The sequence below is a fragment of the Tamandua tetradactyla genome, chromosome Y, assembly GCF_023851605.1.
Source record: "Tamandua tetradactyla isolate mTamTet1 chromosome Y, mTamTet1.pri, whole genome shotgun sequence".
NCBI lineage: Eukaryota > Metazoa > Chordata > Mammalia > Pilosa > Myrmecophagidae > Tamandua > Tamandua tetradactyla.
In genome coordinates, this window is record NC_135354.1 from 16,934,526 (window position 1) to 16,950,718 (window position 16,193).

The window sequence follows — 16,193 nt, forward strand, 5'->3', positions numbered from 1 at the left end:
ATTAGTGATTTGGAGGATGGAACATCTGAATTCCAAAAAGAAACAGAAACTATAGGGAAAAGAATGGAAAAATTTGAACAGGGGATCAGGGAACTGAAAGACAATTTGAACCGCACAAATATACACGCTGTGGGTGTCCCAGAAGGAGAAGAGAAGGGAAAAGGAGGAGAAAAACTAATGGAAGAAATTATCACTGAAAATTTCCCAACTCTTATGAAAGACCTAAAATTACAGATCCAAGAAGTGCAGCACACCTCAAAGAGAATAGACCCAAATAGGTGTTCTCTAAGACACTTACTAGTTAGAATGTCAGAGGTCAAAGAGAAAGAGAGGATCTTGAAAGCAGCAAGAGGAAAACAATCCATCACATACAAGGGAAACCTGATAAGACTATGTGTAGATTTCTCAGCAGAAACCATGGAAGCTAGAAGACAGTGGGATGATATATTTAAATTACTAAAAGAGAAAAACTGCCAACCAAGACTCCTATATACAGCAAAATTATCCTTCAAAAATGAGGGAGAAATTCAAACATTCTCAGACAAAAAGTCACTGAGAGAATTTGTGACCAAGAGACCAGCTCTGCAAGAAATACTAAAGGGAGCACTAAAGTCAGATATGAAAAGACAGAAGAGGGAGGTATGGAGAAGAGTGTAGAAAGAAGGAAAGTCAGATATGATACATATAATACAAAAGGCAAAATGTTAGAGGAAAATATTATCCAAACAGTAATAACACTAAATGTTAATGGACTGAATTCCCCAATCAAAAGACATAGATTGACAGAATGGATTAAAAAATAGGATCCTTCTATATGCTGTCTACAGGAAACACATCTTAGATCCAAAGATAAACATAGATTGAAAGTGAAAGGTTGGGAAAAGATATTTCATGCAAATAACAACCAGAAAAGAGCAGGAGTGGCTACACTAATATCCAACAATTAGACTTCAAATATAAAAGAGTTAAAAGAGACAAAAAAGGATACTATCTCCTAATAAAAGGAACAATTAAACAAGAAGACATAACAATCATAAATATTTATGCACCGAACCAGAATGCCCCAAAATACGTGAGGAATACACCGAAAACACTGAAAAGGGTAATAGACACATATACCATAAGAGTTGGAGACTTCAATTCACCACTCTCATCAATGGATAGAACATCTAGACAGAGGATCAATAAAGAAATAGAGAATCTGAATATTACTATAAATGAGCTAGACTTAACAGACATTTATAGGGCATTACATCCCACAATAGCAGGATACACCTTTTTCTCAAGTGCTCATGGATCATTCTCAAAGATAGACCATATGCTGGGTCACAAAGCAGGTCTTAACAAATTTAAACAGATTGAAATCATACACAACACTTTCTCGGATCATAAAGGAATGAAGTTGGAAATCAATAATAGATGGAGTGCCAGAAAATTCACAAATACGTGGAGGCTCAACAACACACTCTTAAACAACGAGTGGGTCAAAGAAGAAATTGCAAGAGAAATTAGTAAATACCTCGAGGCAAATGAAAATGAAAACACAACATATCAAAACCTATGGGACGCAGCAAAGGCAGTGCTAAGAGGGAAATTTATTTCCCTAAATGCCTATATCAGAAAAGAAGAAAAGGCAAAAATGCAGGAATTAACTGTCCACTTGGAAGAATTGGAGAAAGAACAGCAAACTAATCCCAAAGCAAGCAAAAGGAAAGAAATAACAAAGATTAGAGCAGAAATAAATGAAATTGAAAGCATGAAAACAATAGAGAAAATCAATAATGCCAGAAGTTGGTTCTATGAGAAAATCAATAAATTGATGGGCCCTTAGCAAGATTGACAAAAAGAAGAAGAGAGAGGATGCAAATAAATAAGATCAGAAATGGAAGAGGAGACATAACTACTGACCTCACAGAAATAAAGGAGGTAATAACAGGATACTATGAACAACTTTACGCTAATAAATACAACAATTTAGAGGAAATGGATGGGTTCCTGGAAAGACATGAACAACCAACTTTGACTTAAGAAGACTTAGATGACCTCAACAAACCAATTGCAAGTAAAGAGATTGAATCAGTCATTCAAAAGCTTCCTAAAAAGAAAAGTCCAGGACCAGATGGCTTCACATCTGAACTCTATCAAACATTCCAGAAAGAATTAGTACCAACTCTCCTCAAACTCTTCAAAAAAATCAAAGTGGAGGGAAAACTACCTAATTCATTCTATGAAGCCAACATCACCCTCATACCAAAACCAGGCAAAGATATTACAAAAAAAGAAAACTACAGGCCAATCTCTCTAATGAATATAGATGCAAAAATCCTCAATAAAATTCTAGCAAATCGTATCCAACAACACATTAAAGAATTATACATCATGACCAAGTAGGATTCATCCCAGGTATGCAAGGATGGTTCAACATAAGAAAATCAATTAATGTAATACACCATATCAACAAATCAAAGCAGAAAAGTCACATGATCATCTCAATTGATGCAGAGAAGGCATTTGACAAGATTCAACAAACTCTCCTGTTGAAAACACTTCAAAAAATAGGAATACAAGGGAACTTCCTTAAAATGATAGAGGGAATATATGAAAAACACACAGCTAATATCATCCTCAATGGGGAAAAATTGAAAACTTTCCCCCTAAAATCAGGAACAAGACAAGGATGTCCATCATCACTACTATTATTCAACATTGTGTTGGAGGTTTTAGCCAGAGCAATTAGACAAGAAAAAGAAATACAAGACATCAAAATTGGAAAGGAAGAAGTAAAACTATCACTGTTTGCAGACAATATGATATTATACGTCAAAAACCTGGAAAAATCCACAACAAAACTACTAGAGCTAATAAACGAGTACAGCAATTTAGCAGGTTACAAGATCAACATTCAAAAATCTGTATCACTTCTATACACTAGTAATGCACAAGCTGAGGGGGAAATCAAGAAAAGAATCCCATTTACAATTGCAAATAAAAGAATAAAATATTTAGGAATAAATTTAACTAAAGAGACAAAAACCCTATATAAAGAAAACTACAAAAAACTGCTAAAAGAAATCACAGAAGACCTAAATAGATGGCAGGGCATACGTGTTCATGGATTGGAAGACTAAATATAGTTAAGATGTCAATCCTACCTAAATTGATCTACAGATTCAATGCAATATCAATCAAAATCCCAACAACTTATTTTTCAGAAATAGAAAAACCAATAAGCAAATTTATCTGGAAGGGCAGGGGCCCCCAAATTTCTAAAAACATCTTGAGGAAAAAAATGAAACTGGAGGTCTCACACTGCCTGAATTTAAGGCATATTATGAAGCCACAGTGGTCAAAACAGCATGGTATTGGCATGAAGATAGGTATATCGACCATTGGAATTGAATAGAGAGCTCAAATATAGACCCTCTCATCTATGGACATTTGCTCTTTGATAAGGCAGTCAAGCCAACTCACCTGGGACAGAACAGTCTCTTCAATAAATGGTGCCTAGAGCACTGGATATCCATATGCAAAGGAATGAAAGAAGACCTGTATCTCACACCCTATGCAAAAGTTAACTCAAAATGGATCAAAGATCTAAACATTAGGCCTAAGACCATAAAACAGTTAGAGGAAAATGTAGGGAGATATCTTATGAAACTTACAACTGGAGGTGGTTTTATGGACCTTAAACCTAAAGCAGGAACACTGAAGAAGGAAATAAATAAATGGGAGCTCCTCAAAATTAAACACTTTTGTGCATCAAAGAAGTTCATCAAGAAAGTAGGAAGTTAGCCTACACAATGGATGACAATATTTGGAAATGACATATCAGATAAAGGTCTAGTATCCAGAATTTATAAGGAGATTGTTCAACTCAACAACAACAAAAAGACAGCCAACCCAATTACAAAATGGGAAAAAGACTTGAACAGACACCTACCAGAAGAGGAAATACAAATGGCCAAAAGGCACATGAAGAGATGCTCAATGTCCCTGGCCATTACAGAAATGCAAATCAAAACCACAATGAAATATCATCTCACACCCACCAGAATGGCCATTATCAACAAAACAGAAAATGACAAGTGCTGGAGAGAATGCGGAGAAAGAGGCACACTTATCCACTCTTGGTGAGTATGTCAAATGTTGCAACCACTGTGGAAGGCAGTTTGGCGGTTCCTCAAAAAGCTGAATATAGAATTGCCATATGACCCAGCAATACCATTGCTAGGTATCTACTCAAAGGACTTCAGGGCAAAGACACAAACGGACATTTGCACACGAATGCTTATAGCAGCGTTATTTACAATTGCAAAGAGATGGAAACAGCCAAAATGTCCATCAACAGACAAGTGGCTGAACAAACTGTGGTATATACATACAATGGAATATTATGCAGCTTTAAGACAGAATAAACTTATGAAGCATGTAATAACATGGATTGACCTAGAGAACATTATGCTGAGTGAGTCTTGCCAAAAACTAAAGGACAAATACTGTATGGTCCCACTGATGTGAACCGTCATTCAAGAATAAACTTGGAATATGTCATTGGTAACAGAGTCCACCAGGAGTTAGAAACAGGGTAAGATAATGGGTGATTGGAGCTGAAGGGATACAGACTGTGCAACAGGACTAGATACAAAAACTCAAAAGTGGACAGCACAATAATACCTAATTGTAAAGTAATCATGTTAAAACACTGAAGATAGCTGCATCTGAGCTATAGGTTTTTTTGTCTGTCTGTTTGTTTGTTTGTCTTTTTTTTTGTACTATTATTATTATTTTTATTTTTTCTCTATATTAACATTCTATATCTTTTTCTGTTGTTTTGCTAGTTCTTCTTCTAAATCGATGCAAATGTACTAAGAAATGATGATCATGCATCTATGTGATGATATTAAGAATTACTGATTGCGTATGTAGAATGGAATGATTTCTAAATGTTCGGTTAACTTCTTTTTTTCTTTAATTAAAAAAAAGGCAATATATATCCCCAAACTAAAAGAATTACCAAAAAGTGAACATATTTAATAAGCCAATACTGTGGTGGTATCACAATATTGTAATATTAATAAATATTAATATAGTAATTATAAATTATAAATATCAATAAAGTAATTGTGCGAGTAGTTGAAAGAAGACTGGGAAATCACCAGAAGGACAGCTAGAAGATAAAAACTGAGACTGTATAACTTTGTAAAATCTACAGTGGATGATGGTAGTGGTTAATTGTACAAAATAAGAAAGCTTTTACATAAACTGGAATAATGTTTCTACATGTTAGTATTATGAGGTCTTAATAATGGGGTTGTATATGGGAAAATGAAGCTAATGCAAACTAAGTTCTATCATTAATAGTAACACCATACTTTTCCTTCTTTGATTGTAACAAGCACTACACCAAAGTTAAATATCAATAACCGGGTTAGGATATGAGGGGTATGAGGCTTTTCTTTTTGAGAATTGGAAGTGTTTTCATATTGATGGTGGTGGTTAATGCCTAAGTATGTGATCATACCTGGAGTCATTAATCATACTCTTAGTATAGTGTGTGAACTAATACATTAATAAAATAATTGAGAAAGGGGATTGCTGGAATATTGCAGTGTAGAGAGCTCCAGGACTCAGTTCTTCCTCCAGAACAAACAGTCAGAAACCATCTGAAACAACTACATTAAAACTACAGAGGAGAGTACAACAGTATAAATCATGCAGGGAAAAGACAGAGGAAGGTGCTGTTAAATTATGATAAACAGTAAATTATTCACTGGTGAAGGCCATTGATATCCAACCTCCCAGCAGGGCACTGCAGGGTCCAGCTCCCAGGAAGCTCATAGGGATAGAAAAGAATGTAAAAATCATTTTTCTCAAGAACAAAGTTGGACCCAATCAAAACAGATCCCAACTTTCTTATTGGTGAACTTGGGTTGCTGGGAGCCTGGTTTCAAATGCAACCATTGTTTCAACTGACACAGACAAATCAGTGACAGCCATTGTTTTGACCACCTTCAGGAGTGGAGTAATCTTGAGAACACTATACTTCCTTATAACTCTGGGGACAGCATGTTGAGAGGCTGTGTTTTATGGGAAGGTCAATAGAACTCAGCTTTGTAGAGTCATGGAAATGATTCTAGGCACATTTTTTAATCCTTCATAAAGGCATATTGTACCTGGTCTGCACCACCTTCATGGTTCCCTGGCTTTCTTTCAATGTGAAAGTCTGACTTGTGAACTTCCTCTCCTGCATTCCCTCCACCCAGAATTTTCCCTCAAAAGAAAGCAGCTTGAGATAATGAAATGCAAGCAAGAAACTGCAAATATAGACAATTTGGAGTAAGGTTACACCAGCATCAGACACCTGGGAAAAGATGTCCTGTCTCCTGGGAAGCAGAGGAGACAGTTTCTGTAAACAGAAGAACCCCAAAGCAATTAAGAAGTAAAAGCCCACAAGACACAGGCCCAGAAATATAGGGAAAATTCTATGCACTGCATTGGCTTCTGGCAGACCTGGCAGGAAAAATGAAATACAAGAAAATCTCTGCCTTATCATGAGCTAAAATCAAGAATCAGAGACATTTCATGAGTAAATCCAAGAGTGAACATTTTTAAATATCAAAATGTTCAATGTGCAATAAAAAGTATAGGATAAACAACAAAAGTGAAAATGATGACCCATGCAATGAAAAAGATAAAATTATAGAGAACTCTAATGAATAAGATGAAAATATTGACATACCAAGCAAAGTTTTTGAAAAATGACCTTTAAAATGTTCAAGCAGATGAAGAAAATGCCATAAAACTAAAGGATATAGAAAAATAATGAATGAGCAGTACAAAGTTTTAGGGATTTTAACTGGTATTGTATTGAATCTATAAACCAGTTTGGGTAGAATTGACATTCTAACATATTTAGTCATCCAACTCATGAACATAGTATGCTTTTCCATTTGGTTAGCACTTCCATCATTTCTTTTTAGCAATTTCTTTTGTTTTCTGGGTATAGGTCTTTTCATTATTAGTTGAATTTCTTCCTAAATATTTCATTATTTTGGTTTCTATTTTAAGTGAAATTCTTTTCTTGATTTCTTTCTCAGATTGCTCACCATTGCTCTATAGAAACACAACTGATTTTGGGGTATTGATCTTGTACCCTGCCCCTTGCTGTATTCATTTACTAGCTCTAGTAACTTTGTTATAGATTTTTCCAGATTTTTTATGTATAATATCATGTCATCTCCAAACAGTGAAAGTTTTATTCCTTCCTTTCCATTTTAGATGCATTTTATCTCTTTTTTCTTGTCTTATTTCTCTGGCTAGAACTTCCAACACAATATTGAATGACAATGGTGACAGTGGCCATCCATGTCTTGTTCCTGATCTAAGAGGGAAAGCTTTCTGTCTCTCCCCATTGTGGATGATATTAGCTGTTGGTTTTTCAGAAATTCCCTTCATCATGGTCAGGAAGTTCCCTTCTATTCCTATCTTTGAAGTGTTTTCATCAAGAGATGATGCTGAATTTTGTCAAATGCCTTTTATGAATCATTTGAAATGATTGTGTTGTTTTTCTGCTTTGATTTTTTTGATATGGTGTATTGCATTAATTGATTTTCTTATGTTGCACCATCCTTGCATACTTGAAATAAATCTCACTTCATTATGGTGTATAATTTTTTAAATGTACTGTTGGATAGATTTTCAAGTATTTTGTTGAGGATTTTTGCATCTATATTAATTTGGCAGATTGGCTGCAATTTTCTTTTCTTCAGGTATCTTTGTCTGGCTTTGGTGTTAGGGGAAGTTGGCTTCATAGAATGAGTTAGGTAGCTTTCCTTCCTCTTCCATTTTTTTAAAAAAATTTGAGCAGGATTGGTACTAATTCTTTCTTGAATACTTGGTAGAATTCATGTATGAAGCATTTGGTCCTGGACTTTTCTTTTGGGGGAGGTTCTTGATGACTGATTCAAGCTCCTTACATTTGATTGATTTATGAGGTCATCTATCTCTTTTTGAGCCAGTATTGATAGCTCATTGCTCTCTAGGAAACTGTCATTTTTCATCTAAATTTTCTGGTTCTTTATCATATAGTTAATGATAATATCCTCTGATTACCTCCTTTATTTCTACAGAAACAGTGGTTATGTCTCCTCTTCCATTTCTGATTTTATTTCTTTGCATCTTGTCTCATTTTATTGTTAACCTAGCTAAGGGTCAATCACAACTTTATTTTCTCAAAGAACAAACTTATGGTTTTGTTCACTCTCTTGATTGTCTTCATCTTCTCAATTTCCTTTATTTCTGCTCTAATCTTCATTATTTCTTTCATGTTTTTGCTTTGGGATTAGCTTGCTGTTCTTTCTCCAGTTTTTCCAAGTGAACAGTTAATTCCTCAACTTTTCCTCTTTTTTCTTTTTGAATATATTCATTTCATATAATAAATTCCTTAATACTGCCTTTTTCATCCCATGAATTTTTTATTTATTGTGTTTTCATTTTTATTTCTCTCAAGATATTTACTGTTTATCTTCTAATTTTTTTCCTTGACCCACTGGTTGTATAAGAGTGTGCTCCATATTTTTTAATTTTCTGGCCTCTGCCTGTCATTGATACCCATCTTCATGCTATAATTATCCAAGAGAGTGTTTTTATGATTTCAATTTTTTTTAAGTTTGTTAGGATTTGTTTTGTGGACTACACATGAGAATGGTCTAACCTTAAGAATAATCCATGTACATTTGAAGAAAATGTGTATCCTGTTTCTTGTGGGATGTAATGCTCTATAAATGTCTGTTAAGTGAAGTTCATTTATTGTATTATTCAAAATCTCTGTTTCCTTATTGAGCATCTGTCTATGTGTTCTATCCATTGATTACATTGGGAAACTGAAGGCCTCAATTATTATTTTAGTGGTGTCTGCTTCTCCTTTGAATCTTGTCAATGTTTGCTTCATATATTTTGGAGCACTGTGGCTAACTTTTAAAATATTTATAATTGTTATGTCTTCTTGCTGAAATTGTCATTTTATTAATACAATTTGCTTCTTTAGCTCTTTTAATTGTTTTACATTTTTAGTCTAATTTGTCAGATATTAGTATAGTTATCTCTACTCTTTTATGCTTATTGTTTGAATGAAATATCTTTTCCCAACACCTTGCTTTCAACTTATTTTTATCCTTCAGTCTAAAATGAATCTCCTATAGACAGCAAATAAATGGGTCCTGTTTTTTAATCCATTTCTGCCAGACAATGTCTTTGATTGAGGAGTTTAATCTATCAACATTTAATGTTATTACTGTAAAAACAGTTTCTTTTGCCATTTTGTCTTTTGGATTTTGTCATATTTTTTTTCTCTTTTTATTTTTAGTGGTAGGCTTCACTTATATACTTTTCTCTAGACCTTTCTCCTGCTTTTTCCTATCTGCCTGTAGTACTCCCTTTAGTATTCCTTGCAGAGCTGTTCTCTTGGTCACAAATTCCCTTAGCAATTGATTGTCTGAACATGATTTAATCTTCCCTTTATTTTTGAATGACAATTTTGGTTTGTATTAAATTTTTGGCTGGCACTTTGTTTCCATTTTAGAGCATTAAATAAATCATACCATTGTCTTTTTGGCTCCATGGTTTCTGTTGAGAAGTATATACATAGTCTTGTAAAGTTGACCTTGTATGTGATGGATTGCTTTTATCTTGCTGCTTTCAAATTCTTTCCTTGTTTGAAATTTAACAATCAATTAGTAAGTTTTGGGGGACATTTCTATTTGAATCTATTCTGTTTGGGGCATGCTGCACTTTTTAGATCTGTAACTTTTTGTCTTCCACAAGAGATGGAAATTTTTCAGTGATCATTTCCTCTATTTGCCTTTCTCTTCATTTCCCTTCCCTTATCCTTCTGGGACACCATAACATGTATATTCATGTGCTCAATGTTGCCATTCAATTCCTGATACTATGCTCATATTTTCCATTATTTTCTCTTATGTTTCAGATTCCAGAAGTCCAGTTCTCAGGTTCACAATCCTTTCTTCCATCTCTTCAAATCTATTGTTTTAGCTTTTCATTGTTCTTTTCTTTTAATCTCTTCTATTGTGCCCTTCAGTCCCATAAGTTTTGTGATTTTTTAAAAAACTTTTGAGTTCTTTTTGTTACCTAATTTATCCATTATATCCTCCCTCAACTTGTTGGTTTCACCTTTAATGAGATTTTCCATGTCTGTTCAAACATCCTGAATTCATTGTTTCAACTTCTGTATCTCATTTGAAATGTTGGTCTGTTCCTTTGACTGGACCATATTTTCAATTGGCTTAGTATGACTCATTCTACTTTCACTGGTGTCTAGATATTTGATTTCCTTAATTAGTTCATTGTGGAGATTACCTAGGATGTTCCTTCTAGGTGGTTTTGTTCTTTATTTGTTCTTTGGCATTCAGTTAAACTTATTTTAGACCTCTACAAAGGGTCTGTTTAGGTGATCAGAATTTTTTAGTTCCTATTTTTCTGTTGCTTACCCTGCCTTTATGGAGATATTTTTCAGGAGACCCTCCCCAGATATATATCCCTGGTCAGATTTTTCACAACCCCATAGACACCCTCTCTCAGGAAGAAAATACAGCCAATGTCAGTTTTCCCTGGGTGAGGTCCAGCATGTGGAAAGAATTCCTTATGGTACTTTATATTCTGTGATTTTCCTGTATTGCCTAGCATGTGGCACTTGTCTGCTTTTGGTTTCCTATCAACATACAGTAATGCAGTGCCTTTAACTTCAGAAGGCTCTCCTTGCTCAAGGTGTGCTTGAGACAGAGGTGAAGTTGTAGAATGGCTTTAACTGCTTCAGCTTTCCAGCTCCTGGTGCCTGAATTACTTGAAGGAGGGATTCTTTCCTCCTTCCACTTTAAGTGGATTCAACCTTTCTCTTGAGGAAGATACACCCTGTAGGGAATTAACTCCTTCACCTGCACTTTTTCTCTCAGAGAAGCTTAAATCTTCCCTTGCCTGAGGCACTGCTGGAGCCTATAGGTGCTTCCAGTTCTATCTAATGAGCTATTAAGAAGCAGAGAAAAAAGCAAAATAATAGCTTTCTCAGAGCTGTTCCCCTTCTCCTTAGGTTCATTGATCAAGAGCTTAAGTTGGTTCATAGTTTTATGTATCTCCAGGCTCTATGTGAAGCCTCTTCTTGTGGTCCAGCCCTTTTCTAGCATTTTTTGTTATTTCACTAAAAAATCCTCTGTTTTTATTTTCCATCAGCCCCACCCCCTCACTGCTGGGACAAAAACTCATCATACCTTTAGTGTTTATTGAAGGTTTATCCATGCTAAGACTTATCTTAAGTAGTCAGAATCTGTTAATTAGTTCTGCAATTAAAACTTTGTTGAGCTATAGGCCCTTGCAACTAGCAAAGCCTATTTATTTTCCCCTCAGGGAGCTAGCCTACCATGCCCATGGGGAAGGGGTGCTGGCCTTGTGGCTTGAGGGACTTAAAGTTCTGTGAAGTGTCTCACCATTCCACTTGGTCCAGACTGGCATACACAGTGTGTCAGCCCATTGATGTTTCCATACTACATAAGATTAAGTTCTGATTTACTATCAGCACTATGGTATATTTAAGGTACTGAATGAGAAAAACTGCCAAACAGGAATTATTTATTTCACAAAGCGGTCCTTCAAAAATGAGATTAAAATATTCATAGCTAAACAGAAACTGAGAGAGTTTGTCAACAACCAGAATTGTCCCACAAGAAATACTAGAGGAGGTTTTTTAGGTTAAAAGGAAATACAGAGGAAGCTCTGGAGGACATTCCCTGTTGAGGCATCATGATATGTTGGTAGTGAGTAGAGAAGGAATATACCAACTGGGGTAATACCTGCTTGGAGAATAGATCATTCATATTGAACTTGTGTGGTATTCAGCAAATGAGGTTTTATGCTGATTACAAACAAGTCCTTGAAAGAAGATGGAGAAGAAAGATCATTTGTGTGAGAATTATCATCATATAGTAGCCAGGTGTGAGAATACATTCAGCATCATAGATGATTTTCAGGAGCACACAATGCTGCATCTGTTATTTGGCAAAGCTAAGAATACTATTAGCATTCTCCCTGAAGACCCTTGGCAGGGAGGGTTATTCTAACTATACTCCTGCCGTTCTCTTGTAACTATTTCTGGTTGATTTACAGTACTAGCAAAGTTAATGTTTTGCTGTAAAAATTTCCTTACTTTCTTTCAGCTTGGACTTATCTATTTATTGAAAGAAAAAGTAACTTAGGAGATTTCTATTCTCTAGGGCTGAAATCTTCTGCTGACAACCCTAGTTTACATTGATGTAATCAAAATAAAGCATCTAATAAGCTGTTTGGTGACTAAAAGAAAATTCACTAGAATACGAATCCACAATCTTGGTTTAAAATGCAATTTTCAGATAAAAGGAACCCAGTCTTCTTAAAGAAATGGCTGATTCAAGGAGAGCAGAGACTATGCAAGATGTGCTGGAAGCATCTTGTAGTACTATAAAGTGAGAAAGTGTCAAAACAAATAACAAGTGAAAACCTACAGTGGGCTATAGGAGCCAAGAAAAAGAATTTCCAATTATCTAAATTAGGGAAATGTTAGCAGTAGACTAAAGTAGTATTGGATTATAAGTCAAAATGTAAAATAAATATCTATGGGTCGATGCTGATTCAGAAAAATAATTGAATGAAGAAATAAATGGGAAAGCAGGTCAATATCAGAAAAATTCTAAATAATTTGTGTAGATAATACCACCTCTAAGAAGGTGGTGCATAGCTCCACACTCTTAAAGTGTAAGGTGTACATAGAACTTCCTTTCAAAGGATACAGTATGGAAAGGAGGGAGCAAAAGAGTACTTTACAGTGGGGAAAACTAAAAAGCTACCTCAGCTGGGAGATAATGTTTAAAAGCATCAATGATAAATGATGTTGATAGCATGCACCCTTGATATGATAGGATGAGAAGGGCACTTTACCTTTGTGGTCTTTATGGCCAGGTTCATGTGTCAACTTGGCCAAGTGATGGTACGTGTTTGTCTGGTTTGGCAAGTGCCGGCCTGTCTGTTGCAATGGGGACAGTTCATAAAATTAAATCACGATCACATCAGCTGCATCCACAACTGATTCTATTTCCTTAGCTGCAATCAGCTGACTGAAGACTTAATATACCTGCCTTCTGGTTTATCAGTCAACAATGAAATACCTTTCATTGCAGGAATGGTCAGGTCAGTGCTTGCCTGACCAGGCAACTGGGCATAATCATTTGGCTCAGTTGATCAGAAAATCAAGCATGTTCTGAGTAACTGGAAGGACATCTATGTATTAGTTAGGATTCTCTAGAGAAACAAGATCAATGGGGAACACTCACAAATATAAAATTTATAATAATGTCTTATGTGACCATGGGAATGTAGAGTCCAAAATCCATGGGACAGGCTGTAAAATTCTGATGGGGGGTCAGGATGAACCCCACAGGAGAGGTTCACCAGCTTGATGCAAGAAGAGAAACTCTCTCTTCTGAATCCTCCTTAAAAGGCTTCCAGTGATTAGACTGAGGATAACTCATTGCAGAATACACTCCCCTTGGCTGAGAGAAACTCTAAATGTGTTTGCCATGTGCGCTTCCACTTGAGAAAGAAACTGTGAACTTCATCAGCCTCCTTGAACCAAGGTATCTTTCTCTGGTTGCCTTAGATTGGACATTTCTATAGACTTTTTTCAATTGGGACATTTTCTCAGCCTTAGAGCTGTAAGCTAGTAGCTTATTAAATTCCCTTTTTTACAAGTCATTCTGTTTCTGGTATATTCTCTGGCAGCTAGCAAACTAAAACAGATTTTGGTACCAGAGAATGGGGTACTGATGTGGTTTGCAAATACCAGATATGTTGAAACTGTTTTTTAAATGGGTAATGGGAAGATTCTGGAGGAATTTTGAGGATTTTGATAGAGAAGGCCTAAAATGCCTTGAAGAGACTGTCAATACAAATGTGGACTCTAAAGCTACCTGTGGCAAAGCTCTAGACAGAAATGAGGCATGTATTATTTCAGACCAGAAGGAAAGCAAGCCTTGTTTTAAAATTGCAGACACTCTGGCAAAATTGACCAGTACCTTTGGCTGGAAGGCTGATTTTATAAGCCATGAACTTGGATATTTAGCAGAAGAGATCTCCAAATTAAATGTGGAATGTGCCACCTGGTTTCTCCTCACAGCTTATAGTGAAATATAACAGTAAAGAGATGAGCTGAGAACTGAACTCTTGGGTACAGAGAAACCTGGAAAATTTTCTTCCAGGAAGGGAGATCCCTGAAAATAGTGCCCCACATGAGGTCTTCACCAAATGTGGAACCAGTCAGCCATTTCAAAGAAAGTCATGCTTTTACATGGAGTTATCCAGGAAAGATTTGTGGAAATCCATATGTCTGATGAGCATGATCCAAGACCACAGCATAGAAAGCCAACAAGAGTGCTGTGGGACATGTATAAACAGAATCACTGCCATTCTGGACTGGGGGGTTCAGAAAAGGGACACATTGGAGGAAAAATGCCTTCAAAGACAAAACCATGGAGGCTGAGGTCTAAAGTCAAGAAGCCTTCAGCCAGGAGAGCAGATTGCCCAATCCAATGGAGAGGGTGAGTTTGCTCCAGATGCAGAAGATGGGCCTTCCACCTCATTGCAGTGGAAGGGTCATGCCACCCCAGGCCTTAGAGAGGGTGAAAGCACTTAGTTCTGTTGCTGTGGACATGAGCCAATGGTATGTGAACCTCATCTGTTGCTCATTACATCTGCAGTTGGCTAGGAGATATGCCTGCTGCAATGAATGATGTTTGATTTAAGTGGCTGGTGCTTAAATGAGAAAGCACAACATAGCACAGTCCAAGAAGCTCAGCATTCCTCATCTCAGCACTTGCAACTCAGCCTAGGGCTTTGGAGATGCAGAAAGAAATCACTCCAGGAGAAGTTGTTGGAACCCAGAGGCCTGAAGAGGCCAGCAAAGATCACCCTGTGCCTTCCCACATAAAAAAAGTATCTCAGTTGAAAGTTAGCTGCCTTTCCTCTTAAGAACTAATGAAATAAATCCCCTTTCATTAAAAGCCAATCCATCTCTGGTGCATTGCATCCCAGCATCTATCAAACTAGAACAGGTCTTTCTCCCCAAAATGTAAAATCACATTTTCATCAAGAGAAAAACATCAGACATATCTCAGTTGAGAAGCATTCCACAAAATACTTGCCAGTAATCCTCAAAACTGTCAAGATCATCAAAAACAAGGAAAATCTGAGAAATGGTTACAGCCAAGATGAGCCTAAGATATGGTGACTAAATGTAATGTGGGATCCTGGACCATAAAAAGGACATTAAGTAAATGCTAAGGATATCTGAGTAAAGTATGAGCTTTTGTTAATAAAAATAAATAAATAGAATGGTCTCAGCTTCCTCAAAGGGATCTTAAAATAGTTACCTAACATAGTTGAAAAAGCACTCGCTTGGGGGTCACAAACCTAGCAAAAACTTGGCATTAGTACTCTGTCGTTTGGACTTCAGTATCCTAAATCTGCAAAATTTGGTTTATAAAACATGATCTACTTTCTTCACTGTCTTGTTCAGAGATTCAAATGAATTAACAAATGTAAAATGCTTTGGAATGCATATAAATTTGTGGCTTCAGTGAGGTGGCTTCAATTAATTACTCTCATTTTGAGACCAAAACTTAAAGGGTTAGATCAGAAACAGGACCATTTCTTCTCATAGCTAATAGATTTGAAAATTGTTGGCTAAGGCTTACCTTATGAGAAAGAAAACAGTGAGAAAAATGTTTATTACTGTCAACAGGGAAAAACTTGGTTGTATGGAAGCACTTCTAATAATACTTAAGTTTATTGACTACTATGTGCTAAGACTTACTTTTAAGAATTTTACTCATTGACTCCTCATTAACAACTCTGTGAGGTAGTTTAGTATTTCACCCCAACTTTAGAGCCAAGGAACCTAAGTCACAAAGAAGTTAAGTAGCTTCCTCTAGTTTACACACCTAATACAGTAACTTCCTCTCAACAACAATGTTGGGGAAACATGAACATAAAGAGTCCAACAAGATTAGGAAGATGTTAAAAGTATAAGTGAAAGTACTCTGATGCATCTAGGCACAATAGATCAAGATTTGCTATTTAGAAAACTCAGGTTAGTTGCT

General features: G+C 36.0%; 2 pseudogenes; both read left to right on the top strand.

Moving 5' to 3' along the window:
• Positions 1 to 11,808: 11,808 nt before the first annotated feature.
• Positions 11,809 to 12,125, top strand: LOC143672579 (protein Churchill pseudogene; annotated as a pseudogene).
• Positions 12,126 to 12,441: 316 nt separating this feature from the next.
• The window catches only part of LOC143672580 (alpha-galactosidase A pseudogene), a 41,743-nt pseudogene continuing 37,991 nt past the window's right edge, over positions 12,442 to 16,193 (top strand).